This window comes from Silene latifolia, chromosome Y, assembly GCF_048544455.1.
Source record: "Silene latifolia isolate original U9 population chromosome Y, ASM4854445v1, whole genome shotgun sequence".
Classification (NCBI taxonomy): Eukaryota; Viridiplantae; Streptophyta; class Magnoliopsida; order Caryophyllales; family Caryophyllaceae; genus Silene; species Silene latifolia.
This window is the reverse complement of record NC_133538.1, coordinates 161,829,030-161,842,795: the sequence shown is the minus strand read 5'-3', so window position 1 is coordinate 161,842,795 and position 13,766 is coordinate 161,829,030.

The following is a 13,766-nucleotide window of genomic DNA, read 5'->3' as shown; positions in this document are numbered from 1 at the left end:
TAATCCTTTTATTATTATTATTATTATTATTATTATTATTATTATTATTATTATTATTATTATTATTATTATTATTATTATTACTACTATTATTTATTATTATTATTATTATTATTATTTTTGCAGAAAGTTAGGATCTTTATATTAATAGATAAAAGAGTTCGAGTACAGATCCTAATCCAGCTACAAGGTAAGCCAGTGTGGTCACCCAAAATAAGCCAAACAAAATACATAAAGAAAGAAAAAGCAACTAAGAAGCTTCATGAGATCTAGCCCGAAGATCGACAAGGTACTGAAGTTTCCACACCAAAGCAGAAGGGGTAGAAGCCACAGTCTTGAAAATCCTCATGTTCCGCTCTTTCTAAATCAAATAAATGGCACAACAAAGGGCACACCTCCGCATTCGTTTAAGCATACTTCTACCTCTATTATGAGTACGATACCAAAGAACTATGGAGTGCAAACCAGTCACAGGAGTAACTCTAAGCCATATAGCAATGGCACGCCATACAGTAGAAGAGAAGGGACAACAGAAAAATAGATGGCCCGTTGTCTCAGACTTCTATTCACAGAGAGCACACCTATTGACCATAGCAATCCCCCTCTACAAAGATTATCTATAGTAGGGAGTCTGCTCTGCACTGCCAACATACTAATGACAGCATGCTCAGGATAGATAAGCCCTTCTCTCAAAGTTTTATGCTATGAAAAAGGAGGGCCCTTAGTCCTGAACATCTCATAAGCCTTCATCTTAAAATCCTGATGAGCCAATAAAAGCTTAGCTGCAACAATTCCTCCAGCAGACTAAATAAGGAGATCTCTGCAACCAATGATGCTACCCATGCTTATTATTATTATTATTATTATTGTTGTTGTTGTTGTTGTTGTTGTTGTTGTTGTTGTTGTTGTTGTTGTTGTTGTTGTTGTTGTTGTTGTTGTTGTTGTTGTTGTTGTTGTTGTTGTTGTTGTTGTTATTGTTATTGTTATTGTTATTATTATTATTATTATTATTATTATCCCACCCGTCCCCTCACTCCACCTCACACCCTCCCTTTGTTCTTTGCGATAACCTGCAGCAAACACAACAAAAGCAACAGAGCTATAAACTCCATTTCCGCCGACCTTCAAACTGAGATCCCTCCTTCATTTCTCGACCATATTCTATAATTCTTGCACCATTCTCCTCCTTACTTCCTCCTTCATATTTCTAGGTAAGAAAGACGTAGTCTTGTGGAGTTTTCGTCTCGACCCGTCTTATCGGTGTGACATTTTTAAGCTAATTTTGGGTGTAATTTTGGTTGCTAGGTGAAGGCATTGAGGACCCGGAAGGAAACTCATACATAGTAGACCATTCCCTCGAAGTTTGATGAAGTTATAAGGTAACGGTGATAGGTTACTCGACAAAACGTCGGGAATTCACCCTTCCTACCCGGCTTTATCTTTGTTTATCGTAAAGTTTAAATCTTTACTGTGTTCCTCATGTATCGGGTTGATTTTGTAATGCTTGTAGTTAGTTTACATGGTTAGTTGGTTGTTTTCATGGCTTAGTCCTCATGAAGTAATCAGCTATGGTAATTTCCGAATATAGGTGGTGGCTTCTCTTTTTCGAGTAAATGGCTATCCTATTTTTCCTGTGTTTACTGAGCTTGTTTTGGGTGAAACGTATGGTGTTTATCCTTGTTATAGTCGTACTCATTTCCGTCTCTAATTCGCCCTTTTGATTTTTCGTCTGAAAAAGTGCACTGCTGGGCTGCTCATTTCTGTTTTATTTTCAGTTTTACTGCTTTTGTTCTCTGTTTTGGGACGGACAAATCAGTCCCTCGGAATTATTTTCTTGCTTGTTTTCCTCACATTAATGTTGTCTTATGTATACTCATTTTCCCGCTTTGAAAACCCGGTTTTATACCGTGTCTAGTGCTACCTGATTCTCTGTTTTGGGACGGCAAACCGGAACCCTGCATAATCGAAATTTGGTGATTTTGGTTCATGGATTATGGTCTGCAGTTTTCCTCTTGTCACATCTTATTTGTCTCGTGTTTGGGACTGTTTTGTGCGGATAAGTGGAGGTATGAGGGGCTGTGTTAGCCGCGGCTATGGGGCTGACCGTGGGTAGCAGTAGCCATAGCAGTGGCTGCCACAGCTTGGAGGTGGCGGGTTGATGGTCACGGCGTGGGAGTCGTCCTCCCTCTTGCTTCCCTTTGTTTGCCTTCGAAATTTTTATGAATCATATTTGTGGCGCTCCTTATTACCTAGTTGTTGGACTCAATATAAGTTCTATGATGGACTCAATATAAGTTGCATGTTGGAATCAATATATGTTACATGTTGGGCTCATTATAACTTATATGTTGGGCTTACCATATTCCTTTGTTTGGGCTTTCTATGTCTCATTTGTTGGACTTGTCACATGATTTAATCGTTGGGCCAAATAACCTATGCTTTGTAGCACGCTCATGAATGAGTCACTTGAGCGTGTTTCCATTTCGTTCCGTTTCACATAACATAACTTATTCGATATCGCTTATTATATTTTATTTAACCGGCATGTTAAATTATGAACTGAAATATTTATTAATATGTTACAAGTATGAAAAGATTATTATAAATAATTACTTGTAAGGGTCGTATTCTTATGATAATGCCTTTATGCTATACCTTTCTGCTTGACTTATCTTTACGCCCTACTTGTGCCGGTCTGCCAAGTATGGTTTAGCTCATATCTTCCGCCTCTTTTGGACTGTCCTGCTGATTGTGGGTTCTTGATTTCCGATCTACCATTCGAGTCTTGGATGCGGACTGTCCTGCCGCATGTCGAATCGGGAACTGTACTGTCTCAAGAGTCTGGCCAGATTAGACTAGGACTGAGTCGTTGTGATTATCATTGTCATCCTTCCAGGGGAATTTTATATAATGAGTAGTAAAGGTCTTGCTTGGTTATAGTTATTGACATTTGTTAAGAGTTACGTCTTGTATTGTTTGGTTGTGAGAGTCTTGGTCCTATCGGGTACTAGAGGTGAGCTGTAAGCCCTCTAGTTGCGATAGGATTACCGGGATTGAAGTTCCCATCCGTTTTTATGGTGAGATGCAAGCCATAAGTATGAATGTGACATTAGTAGCCACGTCCCGTGCCATGTTTGCTAAGAGGTTTTCAAAGAAATTTCTTTGGTTTTCAACTACATGTATTGCGATGGTTGATCACTCGTTTGTTTATCTCACATGACATAAGTTTTAGTCTTGTATAATTCGGATAGTTGTATATGTCACATTTCATTGGAATTTGTGCTTGTGATTAATTAACCGTGTCTATGTTCCTTCCTATACTTTACTTATTTAAATATGCCATGACGTGCTCATTTGCTATTCTATCTTGTTTCTCTCATTGTTTTAACATGATTGATCCCATGTCTTTTATGATTCAAGTTATTTACATCTTGTTTTAAATGTCTGATTAATTGAGTTCTTTGTTATGTTCCATTCGACAATTTGTGGCTGGGAGAACCTTGAATTACTCCCCACTGACTGTGGCGTTCATGTTTACATGAATGACAGGTATTAGTTGGTGCATTTATGGGGTGAAGACATGTGTGAGCTAGCGAGTACCTTGGCCGTGGATTTTATCTATCGTTAGGCTTAGACTCACCTTTTAGACTTGTTGTTCGAGGGATATATTTTCCCCATTTGACTAAACGTAACTTTATTTCCGCATTCTTTATTTATGTTTTAGGTTTTAATGAACCCGCGCTTTAAACTTTAAAAGTTTCAAAATTTCCTAAGATTCCGCATTTTATTATTGTATTTTTCTTACCGTTATTGCGGGAGTTCACAGTTGGTATCAGAGCCTTTGTTGCTCCCGACGCACATACGTGTACCCCAAACTTAAACTTGAACTTGACCTTGAATAATGAATGAGAGATGGGTAGAACTAAGGACCTAAGTTGGTTCATTTGCTTGTAATTAACTTCTTTTTACCGGTTGATTTATATTTTACTCAGATTTCACCAAAAAAAAAAGACCTAAGTTGGTAGTCTCTTTGTGTATGCTACTTGTTAGGTGCTAACTTGGTTGATTTATTTGGTGTCTTGAGAAGATGGTGCGGCCAACCAAGGTGGAGAATACTATCATGGAAGCTCTTACTCTAATTCTTCGGAATCAACGGAATGCCAATGCTCAAGTCAATCATCGCCCTAACTCCCGTGGCAAGAGACCCTTTATGCCCTCATCTTCGTCATCTACCGACAAGAAGAAGAAACCCATTCCAAGAGGACAAGGACCAAGTGAACAAGTGCAAGGTGGACAAGCTCCCTCGTCTGAAGACAACCCTGAGGAGACCAACAAGTGCTTCATGTGTAGGCAAGCTTATCACCCCGGGATTGGATGCTATGATAGGCCCTTGAAGTGTTACCATTGCAAGAAGCCCGGACATCTCATCAAGGATTGCCCCGAGAAGAAGATTTCTCCTCCTCCTCATGTTCCGGAAGCTAAGCCAATAAGAGCCATTCGTGTCGGTTATCAAGTCGGAGCCGCAGTTCATCCCGACACTGTTACGGGTGTGTTTTCTATCTTTGATCAACCTTACCTTACTTTTATTCCGTGATGCTCATCCTTCTTCTAAACTCCTTTTTTGTTTTACCTTCGGACTTCCTCTTGTATCCTTCTTTCCGCCTTACCCTTGGAATCTTTTTTGTAAATTTTTCCTCTCGACTCACCCTTGTACCTTTCCTTCTTCCTTGACCATAAGCTTTAGCGTTCATGCATCTCCTACTCTTTTTATTGTGCTTCCCCTTTAAAATTCTAGTCTAGTGGCTTATAAAACTCTATCTCTGATATCCTTGTTGACCTTACTTCGACTCTAACCCCTAGGAAGTTCATCATAGTTCTTTTGTTGATTAAGTTTGGACTCTCTTAGCGTACTTTGTATTTATGATAGCTAAGTTACTTTTCATTTTGTACAATTTCTAAACATTTGAAGCTACCAGTTTTGGTTCGTTGTTAGAAATTTATGTTACTTTTACAAAACAGTACCTATTTTAGAGATTTGAAAATAAAAATTTGATTTAGTTCCCCTTTTTGTTCGTTGAGTGTAGATTTCTTTATCACGATTTTTTATTGCTAAACCCGAGTTACTTTTAATTTTGCTCAATTTCTAGATAACTTTGATTTATTTATGATTCCTTGTCAAAGTTTAATATTATAATTTCAAGAACTTGACTTCTTTTAGAGTTAACAATGAATCTTTTAATTTTCATTTGGCCTTTGCAAAAAAAAAATTAGTGGATTACCTTTTTCATTTGGTTTTAACTTTGATAGGATGTTAGAACTCGTTATTAAAGGCGTCTAATAAACTGACCTACACTCATCGGCAAATGATTTTGTTTTAAACTTGTCTTTGACTTGGAAAGTTAGCGCTCTTGTGTGCACGACAAGAGCAATTTCGTTCCATGAAGGAGACTTATACTTTTGAAAACTCTTCATAAATGTTTTTGAAAGTATTTTAATTTCGGATTTCTGCAAATGATTTGATATTTGACCTTGTCTTTGATTTGGAGTTTGATGTTCTGGAATGCGCAACGAGAACACTTCCGTTCCTTTGAAGAGAATCTGGTACTCTTGGAAAATTTTACTTGAAACTTTTGAAGGAATTTTAATTCTTACTATAAGTAACCTTTTAATGTTTTGGTTGCCGATTTCAAAAAGTCCGGCTTTATCTTTATAATCTTTCATTTTCTACTTTCAAGTTTCGAGGATGAAACTTTTTAAAAGGTGGGGTAATTGTAACACCCGCGAATTTCTCATTCTGGCATTTATAATTTATATAACCATTCAATTACTTTATTTTATATTTTTAAATTATTTAATTTTATTAATTTTTTTTTAAACATGATTTTTATAAAAGTAATATTTTAAAACTTAATTTATATAAAAATACGTATTTTAGTCGGATAGAATAATAATGATAATATTAATAATAATAAAGTTCCGTCTTAAATTATAGTAGGTTTTAGACGTATTTTCGTCTATCAAAAGACCGTCACATTTCACTTTTGAACCTAGATTAAGTCGGACTAACCCGATTCCGACAACACAACACACTCAGCTACTCTCTCACACTCTACATTTAAATAATCCTTTTATTATTATTATTATTATTATTATTACTATTATTATTACTATTATTATTATTATTATTATTATTATTATTACTATTACTATTACTATTACTATTACTATTACTATTACTATTACTATTACTATTACTATTACTATTACTATTACTATTACTATTACTATTATCCCACCCGTCCCCTCACTCCACCTCACACCCTCCCTTTCTTCTTTGCGATAACCTGCAGCAAACATAACAAAAGCAACAGAGCTATAAACTCCATTTCCGTCGACCTTCAACCCGAGATCCCTCCTTCATTTCTCGACAAAATTCTATAATTCTTGCACCATTCTCCTGCTTACTTCCTCCTTCATATTTCTAGGTAAGAAAGACGTAGTCTTGTGGAGTTTTCGTCTCGACCTATATTATGGGTGTGACGTTTTTAAGCTAATTTTGGGTGTAATTTTGGTTGCTAGGTGAAGGCATTGAAGATCCGAAAGGAAACTCATACATAGTAGACCATTCCATCGAAGATTGAAGAAGTTATAAGGTAATGGTGATAGGTTACTCGACAAAACGTCGGGAATTCACCCTTCCTACTCGGCTTTTTCTTTGTTTATCATAAAGTTTAAGTCTTTAATGTATTCCTCATGTATGGGGTTCATTTTGTAATGCTTGTAGTTAGTTTACATGGTTACTTGGTTCTTTTCATGGATTAGTCCTCATGAAGTAATCGGCTATGGTAATTTCCGAATGTAGGTGGTGGCTTCTGTTTTTCGAGTAAATGGCTATCCTATTTTTCCTGTTTTAGTGAGCTTGTTTTGGGTGAAACTTATTGTGTTTATTCTTGTTATAGTCGTACTCATTTCCGTCTCGAATTTGCCCTTTTGATTTTCCGTCTGAAAACATGCATTGTTGGGCTGCTCATTTCTGTTTTATTGCTTTTGTTCTCTGTTTTGGGACGGGCAAATCAGTCCATCGGAATGATTTTTTTGCTTGTTTTCCTAACATTAATGTTGTCTTATGTATACTCATTTTCCCGCTTTGAAAACCCGGTTTTATACCGTGTCTAGTGCTACCTGATTCTCTGTTTTGGGACGGCAAACCGGAACCCTGCATAATCGAAATTTGGTGATTTTGGTTCATGGATTATGGTCTGTAGTTTTCCTCTTGTCACATCTTATTTGTCTCGTGTTTGGGACTGTTTTGTGCGGATAAGTGGAGGTATGAGGGGCTGTGTTAGCCGCGGCTATGGGGCTGACCGTGGGTAGCAGTAGCCATAGCAGTGGCTGCCACAGCTTGGAGGTGGCGGGTTGATGGTCACGGCGTGGGAGTCGTCCTCCCTCTTGCTTCCCTTTTGTTTGCCTTAGAAATTTTTATGAATCATATTTTTGGGCCTCCTTACTACCTAGTTGTTGGACTCAATATAAGTTGTATGACGGACTCAATATAAGTTGCATGTTGGACTCAATATATCTTACATGTTGGGCTCATTATAAATTATATGTCGGGCTTACCATATTCCTTTGTTTGGGCTTGCTATGTCTCATTTGTTGGACTTGTCACATGATTTAATCGTTGGGCCAAATAGCCTATGCTTTGTAGTAGGATCATGAAGGAGTCACTTGAGCGTGTTTCCATTTCGTTCCGTAAATTTCATATAACTTAAATTATTCTTTATCGGTTGTTATATTTTATTTAACCGGTATGTTGAAGTATGAAATGAAATGTTTATTAATATGTTACAAATATGAAAAGATTATTATAAATAATTACTTGTAAGAGTCGTATTGTTATGATAATGCCTTTATGCTTATACCTTTCTGCTTGACTTATCTTTATGCCCTACTTGTGCTGGTCTGCCAAGTATGGGTTTAGCTCATATCTTCCACCTCTTTCGAACTGTCCTGCCGATTATGGGTTCTCGATTTCCGATCTACCATTCGAGTCTTGGATGCGGACTGTCATGCCGCATGTCAAACCGGGAACTGTACTGTCCCGAGAGGCTGGCCAGATTTAGAATAGGACTGAGTCGTTGTGATTAGCATTGTCATCCTACCAGGGGAATTATATATAATGAGTAGTAAAGGTCTTGGTTGGTTATAGTTATTGACATTTGTTAAGAGTTACGTCTTGTATTGTTTGGTTGTGAGAGTCTTGGTCCTATTGGGTACTATAGGTGAGCTGTAAGCCCTCTAGTTGCGATATGATCGCCGGGATTGATGTTCCCATCCGTTCTTATGCTGAGATGCAAGCCATAAGTATGATTGTGACATTAGTAGCCACGTTCCGTGCAATATTTTCTAAGAGGTTTTCAAAGAAATGACTTTGGTTTTCAACTACATGTATTGCGATGGTTGATCACTCGTTTGTTTATCTCACATGACTTAAGTTTTAGTCTTTGTATAATTCGGATAGTTGTATATGTCACATTTCATTGGAATTCGATGCAATTAATAATTGTCTAAGTAAACTGAGTATTAAGAAAATTCGAAAAAATCACATGGTTGAACTTTTAAGTAGATGGTGATTTTATTCCCATGTTTTATTATTATCATTTGGGGAATTACAGTTATTATTGGAGATTGTGAGATTTGTGCTAATCATTAGCACCGACTTTATCGTTTAATCTTGAGCAAGAAGTTGGAATCATTTATTAATTTGGTTCCCTTAGTTACTAGCTTGGCTTTTAACACTGTTTTTTCCCAAATCGTCTTAGCCCCTTCTTATCCATACCTCACATATCCATATTTACCTCGGCATGTGTCATGGTCATTAATGGTTGGAATGCATATGTACGGTTGTAGAGATTATTTTCATATTAGATTGCAGGCATGTTCTTATAGGTCGTAGTTAGGTGAGTGTCATTAGAAAATTACTTCTTTCTATCTTTTACATATATTCACCTGTGCCTATGTGTAATATGAGCGACCCGTGAGAGTCCATAATTATAAGTCTCTATAGTTGACGGTTCAGCAGTTTTTAACGACTACATAACTCGTTTGCATGATTCATGTTGCTAATTGATTGTTGATTTTTAGCATTAAACTGGTTTAGGCTTTACAGTATGCATTTCGCTCTGAGATTGAACTCGTTCCATTAGGTCCTAGGATCGAGTCTAGTTCTTGCGTGGGGACAAGCAAGGGTTTGGTTTGGGGAATCTTGATGCGTGTCTAAAATATGATGTTTTACACCCTCTTTTACACGCATTTCAGAGCTCAAATGTGTAGTTCATGCTACTATTTTCCCTATTTCCGTCTACTTTCGTGTTTTTTGTATAATATTGCAGAAATGTGAAGAATGCAGCGGAAATCGAGCCGAATCCGTCCCTAAGTACCTAGCATTGCATTTGACATGAAGTGGTGACTCGAGAGATGAACTTGGTGCGCATTTCAAGGCCTGAAAGATAGATTTGCGAGAGTTTCAGAAGCGGATTACCAGCTACAGTGGTCTATAGACTGACCTACATGGTCTATAGACTGTCAGAATGCTGAACAGAAGTTTGCAGGAAAGAGGGGCAGTCGATCGACTGGTCTCAGTGGTCGATCGACCACCCCACGATCTGACGCGCAAGATAAAATTAGAATTCCGAAGCCCATTGTAATTAGGTTTTAGGAATAAAAGTTACGTGACACTTCTATATAACGTAACTTCTTCCTACTGCTAAGGATTATCGAATTAATTAGGGTTCAATACACAGAGTAGTTGAACTTTTGATTATTTTATTAGTTTAGATTAATTTTCCGTCAATAATGTTTTCTTTTGCATTGGGTTTGATCTTTTCTCTTCAATTCTTCTTTACGGTATTCTCTGTTCCTTTGTTCAATTTCGTTGCTTTAATTCTTCCGTAGTTTAGAATTGCTAGTTTAGATTTCCCAAGGCCAAATTATCGTTTCATGTTAGTTATTTATTTAGGTAATTTAAATATGAATTCGATTGCTTTATTTGTTAATTTTATTGCTGTTATTATCACCATCATGAGTAGCTAAATCCTTCGTGCTAAGATGTAGGAGATCTGTAGGTTAGACGGTTTCGACAATAGGTGATTTGCCATCGGGCTATGGTCGATCGACTGACTTCGTTGGTCGATCGACTGGGTCCGTAGGTCTATCGACTGCTCTTCATGGTCGATCGACTGCCACGTGTTAGATTAGCTTCGACTTAGTTAATTTAATTGCTATATTTGACGAATTGAGTGCACGCGACTAGTTGAATGCTTATGAATTGACCGACCCAATAGATCGAAAGATAGGGGAGAGAGATAGACTACTTAATTAAGACGACTAAATTAATAAGATCGAGAGATGAGTTAATTTAGGTTTTTAGTATCATTAATCAAGAACGAAAGTTAGTATTAGTGAGTCTTAGGGACCCGTAGCTTAGGCCGAAAGGTAGCTACCTGATAAATTAGACCGAGAGGACTTTTTATTTTCCCGTCTAACATGCTTAAATCAGTTTACTTAGAGTTACCACCGTCGAAACTACAGTGAACCGACCATCTTAGCATCCTTTTAATATTTGATTTTATCTATCTTCTTCAAATTGCTCATTTATTTGCTTCAGTTTAGTCTTAGTTTTATTGCCACTAGTTATAGAATAATTCAAATCGAACCCCCCCCCCCCTCAAAACTGTTACCGTAGACTAAAATTAGACAACTATTAATTGCATCGCCTCTCTATGGTTCGACCCTGACTGCCACTAGCTATAGCAGTAGTTTGGATTTATAAATTTATCTTTGATACTCCACGACGGTATCAAATTTTGGCGCTGTTGCCGGGGAGGCAATTGTTTAATTTTTAGTTGTTTTTATTTTAGTCTTTTTCTTAGTTTAAGGGACATCTGTTCCTTAAACTCTTCTCATATTCTACTTGTAGTTTCCTCTTATGCGCAGGTCACATGGTGGTGAATTACGACCACTAGATCCTGAGATCGAAAGTACTTTGCGTGAGTTGAGACGATCATCTAAAGTATTGCCGACAGAGGAAGAGCTGAGTACTCTGTCCAGTTACTACGAGAACGAGTTATTTGAGGAGGATCCACCTTCGTCTCTTATTTCTACTTCTTCAGCTGAAACCGTTACGTCTCCATATATGGCTGAAGAAACAAGTATAGCCAGTCACTCTGAGCCAAAAGCTGAGAATCTTTATAAGGGATTCGCGTTGCCAGCCGGGACGGAAAGAAAACTCGAAGCAAAACCGTCCTACATCAACTTGGTTGAGAGAAACCAATTTGGGGGAGCTGCGAATGAAGATGCAGCTAAACATATGGAGATATTCATTGACTACTTTTGTTCCATACCCCCACCAGCAGTGTGACCCAGGACCAGATAAAAGAGACGATGTTCATATATTCGCTCCGTGATGCTTCTAGGGAGTGGTACCGAGATCTAGATCGCGCTGCCAATGGGATTACTGATTGGAATTCGCTGGCCCTAGCATTTTATAAGAAATATTTCTCTGTATCGAAGACCAATGCGATTAGAGCTCAGATCACAAGCTTTAAACAGGGTCCTGATGAAGAGTTTCATGAGGCATGGGTCCATTTCAAGAGGCTGGTGCGATCTATTCCGCACCATGGGTTCGAACAATGGTGCCTATGTAATCAATTCTACAATGGGCTTTATGATAATCAGAGGGCTATCCTGGATGCTGCAGCTAATGGCAGATTCCAGGAGAATGTTGGAGAAACTAAGGGTTGGAAGATTATTGAAGATATGGCCATCCATAAAGCTGAGCATGGGAATTCTAGAGGAAATCAGAGAAGATCAGCTGAATCTCCTGATGTAGCTGCAATAGAGGCCCTTACTGCGAGATTCGACAAGATAGATTTTGGGGGATCCCAAAAAGGTGGGATGTATAAAGTTAATGCAGTTTCAGACGGTCCCTTTACATGCAAAAGATGTGGGGGAGAGGGACATGTTTCAGAGTTTTGTACTAGTTCGAATGAAACATGTCATGCCTTTCAACATTATAGGCAAACTGGTACTTATCCCGATCCCTCTAATGTGCACCCCAATTTGAGGTGGACTAACCAGAATGTCCTTAATCCGGGACCACCACCGCAGCAGCAGAATAAATATGTACCCCCTCATAAGCAGCAGCAGTATCAAAAACCTCCCTATGTGCCTCAGCAACAACAATTTCAAGGTTCTGATATTTCTGAATTGAAAAACATGGTTCAGAATTTGTCAGGTTTGCTGCAAAAGGAGTCTCTAGCTAGAGAGACTTCTACAAAAATGTTGGAGAGTCAAATTGCCCAATTGCCAAGCAAAAGTGCAACTAAAGCTCCGGGGCATTTACCATCGCAGTCGGATCAAAAAGAGACTCTAAATGCGATTACTTTGAGGAGTGGGTCTACCCTTGATGGGCTCGCTATGGTCGAAGATGTTACTAAAAAAGATGAAGCGGAACTGAGTAAGAAGAAGGCTAAAATGACCAGTAGCAAGAAAAAGACGATCAGCAGGTACACCAATCGATCGACTGACACACCCGGTCGATCAACTAGCTCGCGCAACAGTGCAGTTTCTGGTCCCGAGGAAGCCAGTCGATCGACTGACCTACATGGTCGATCGACTGAAGATACTGCTGATGTTGAACCTTTTCGTCCTCTAATGCCAGATAACTTGAGCGACCACTTATTCGGGGCACGACGGCTCCGAAATTATTAAGGCAAGATCCAAATGCTGATGGGTCAACTCCGGTTCCAAAGTACGACCCTACGACGGTTAATGGTTCATTCCTGAGACGGTCTGAAGAAGGTTCGAGCTACAACAAAGACAAAGTAGTGGATTTTCTGCCTAAATCCACTGATGCCGGTAAGAGAGACTTAGAGGAGAGGGCTAAGTTGCTTCTTACAGCCCCTTATCCAGAGAGATTGGTGCCGACAAAGGAACAGGTATCGTTTAACAAGTTTGAGAATGTTATTCGTAGTTTAAATGTGCAAGTTCCTTTCTTAGAACTAGTTAATCAAGTGCCTGCTTATATGAAATTAATGAAGCAGCTGTTGTCTAAAAAGAAGTCACTTGATACTGTGCAATCTGTCGCACTAACTGAGGAGTCATGTTCCTATTTGACTCATACTGCACCTCATAAGCTAAAAGACCAAGGTAGTTTTTCAGTCCCATGTAATATTGGCACCCTTTCTATTGAGAAGGCATTATGTGACCTAGGGGCCAGTATTAGTGTTATGCCTTTGAGTCTTGCTAAGAAATTGAGATTGACCAAATTTGCAGTTACTAACATGACATCTGAGATGGTCGATCGCTGCGGTCCAGCCTATAGGAGTCTTAGAGGACATTCCTGTGCAAATAGAAAAGGTTCTTTTTCCCAGTTGACTTCGTTGTGCTAGATATGCCCGAGGATGCTTACATTCCTATCATTTTGGGTAGACCATTTCTGCACACTGCTGGTGCAGTTATAGATGTTGGCTCAGGGACATTGACCTTTAAGGTAGGGAAACAGTCCATTGTTTTTGCCCAGACCTATAAGAAAAGGATGCTATGTACCCAGTAACTTGCAATGTAGCTAAATCTTATGTTGTGTTGCCTGATATGCCTACCCCTATGCCTATTTCTGCTATAACACCTCCGCCCCAGTTTGGGAGCAAATTGGAGGAAGATCCTTCTGTTTTGACTATTGCAGGTGCTGGTTTGGGGAAGTTAGA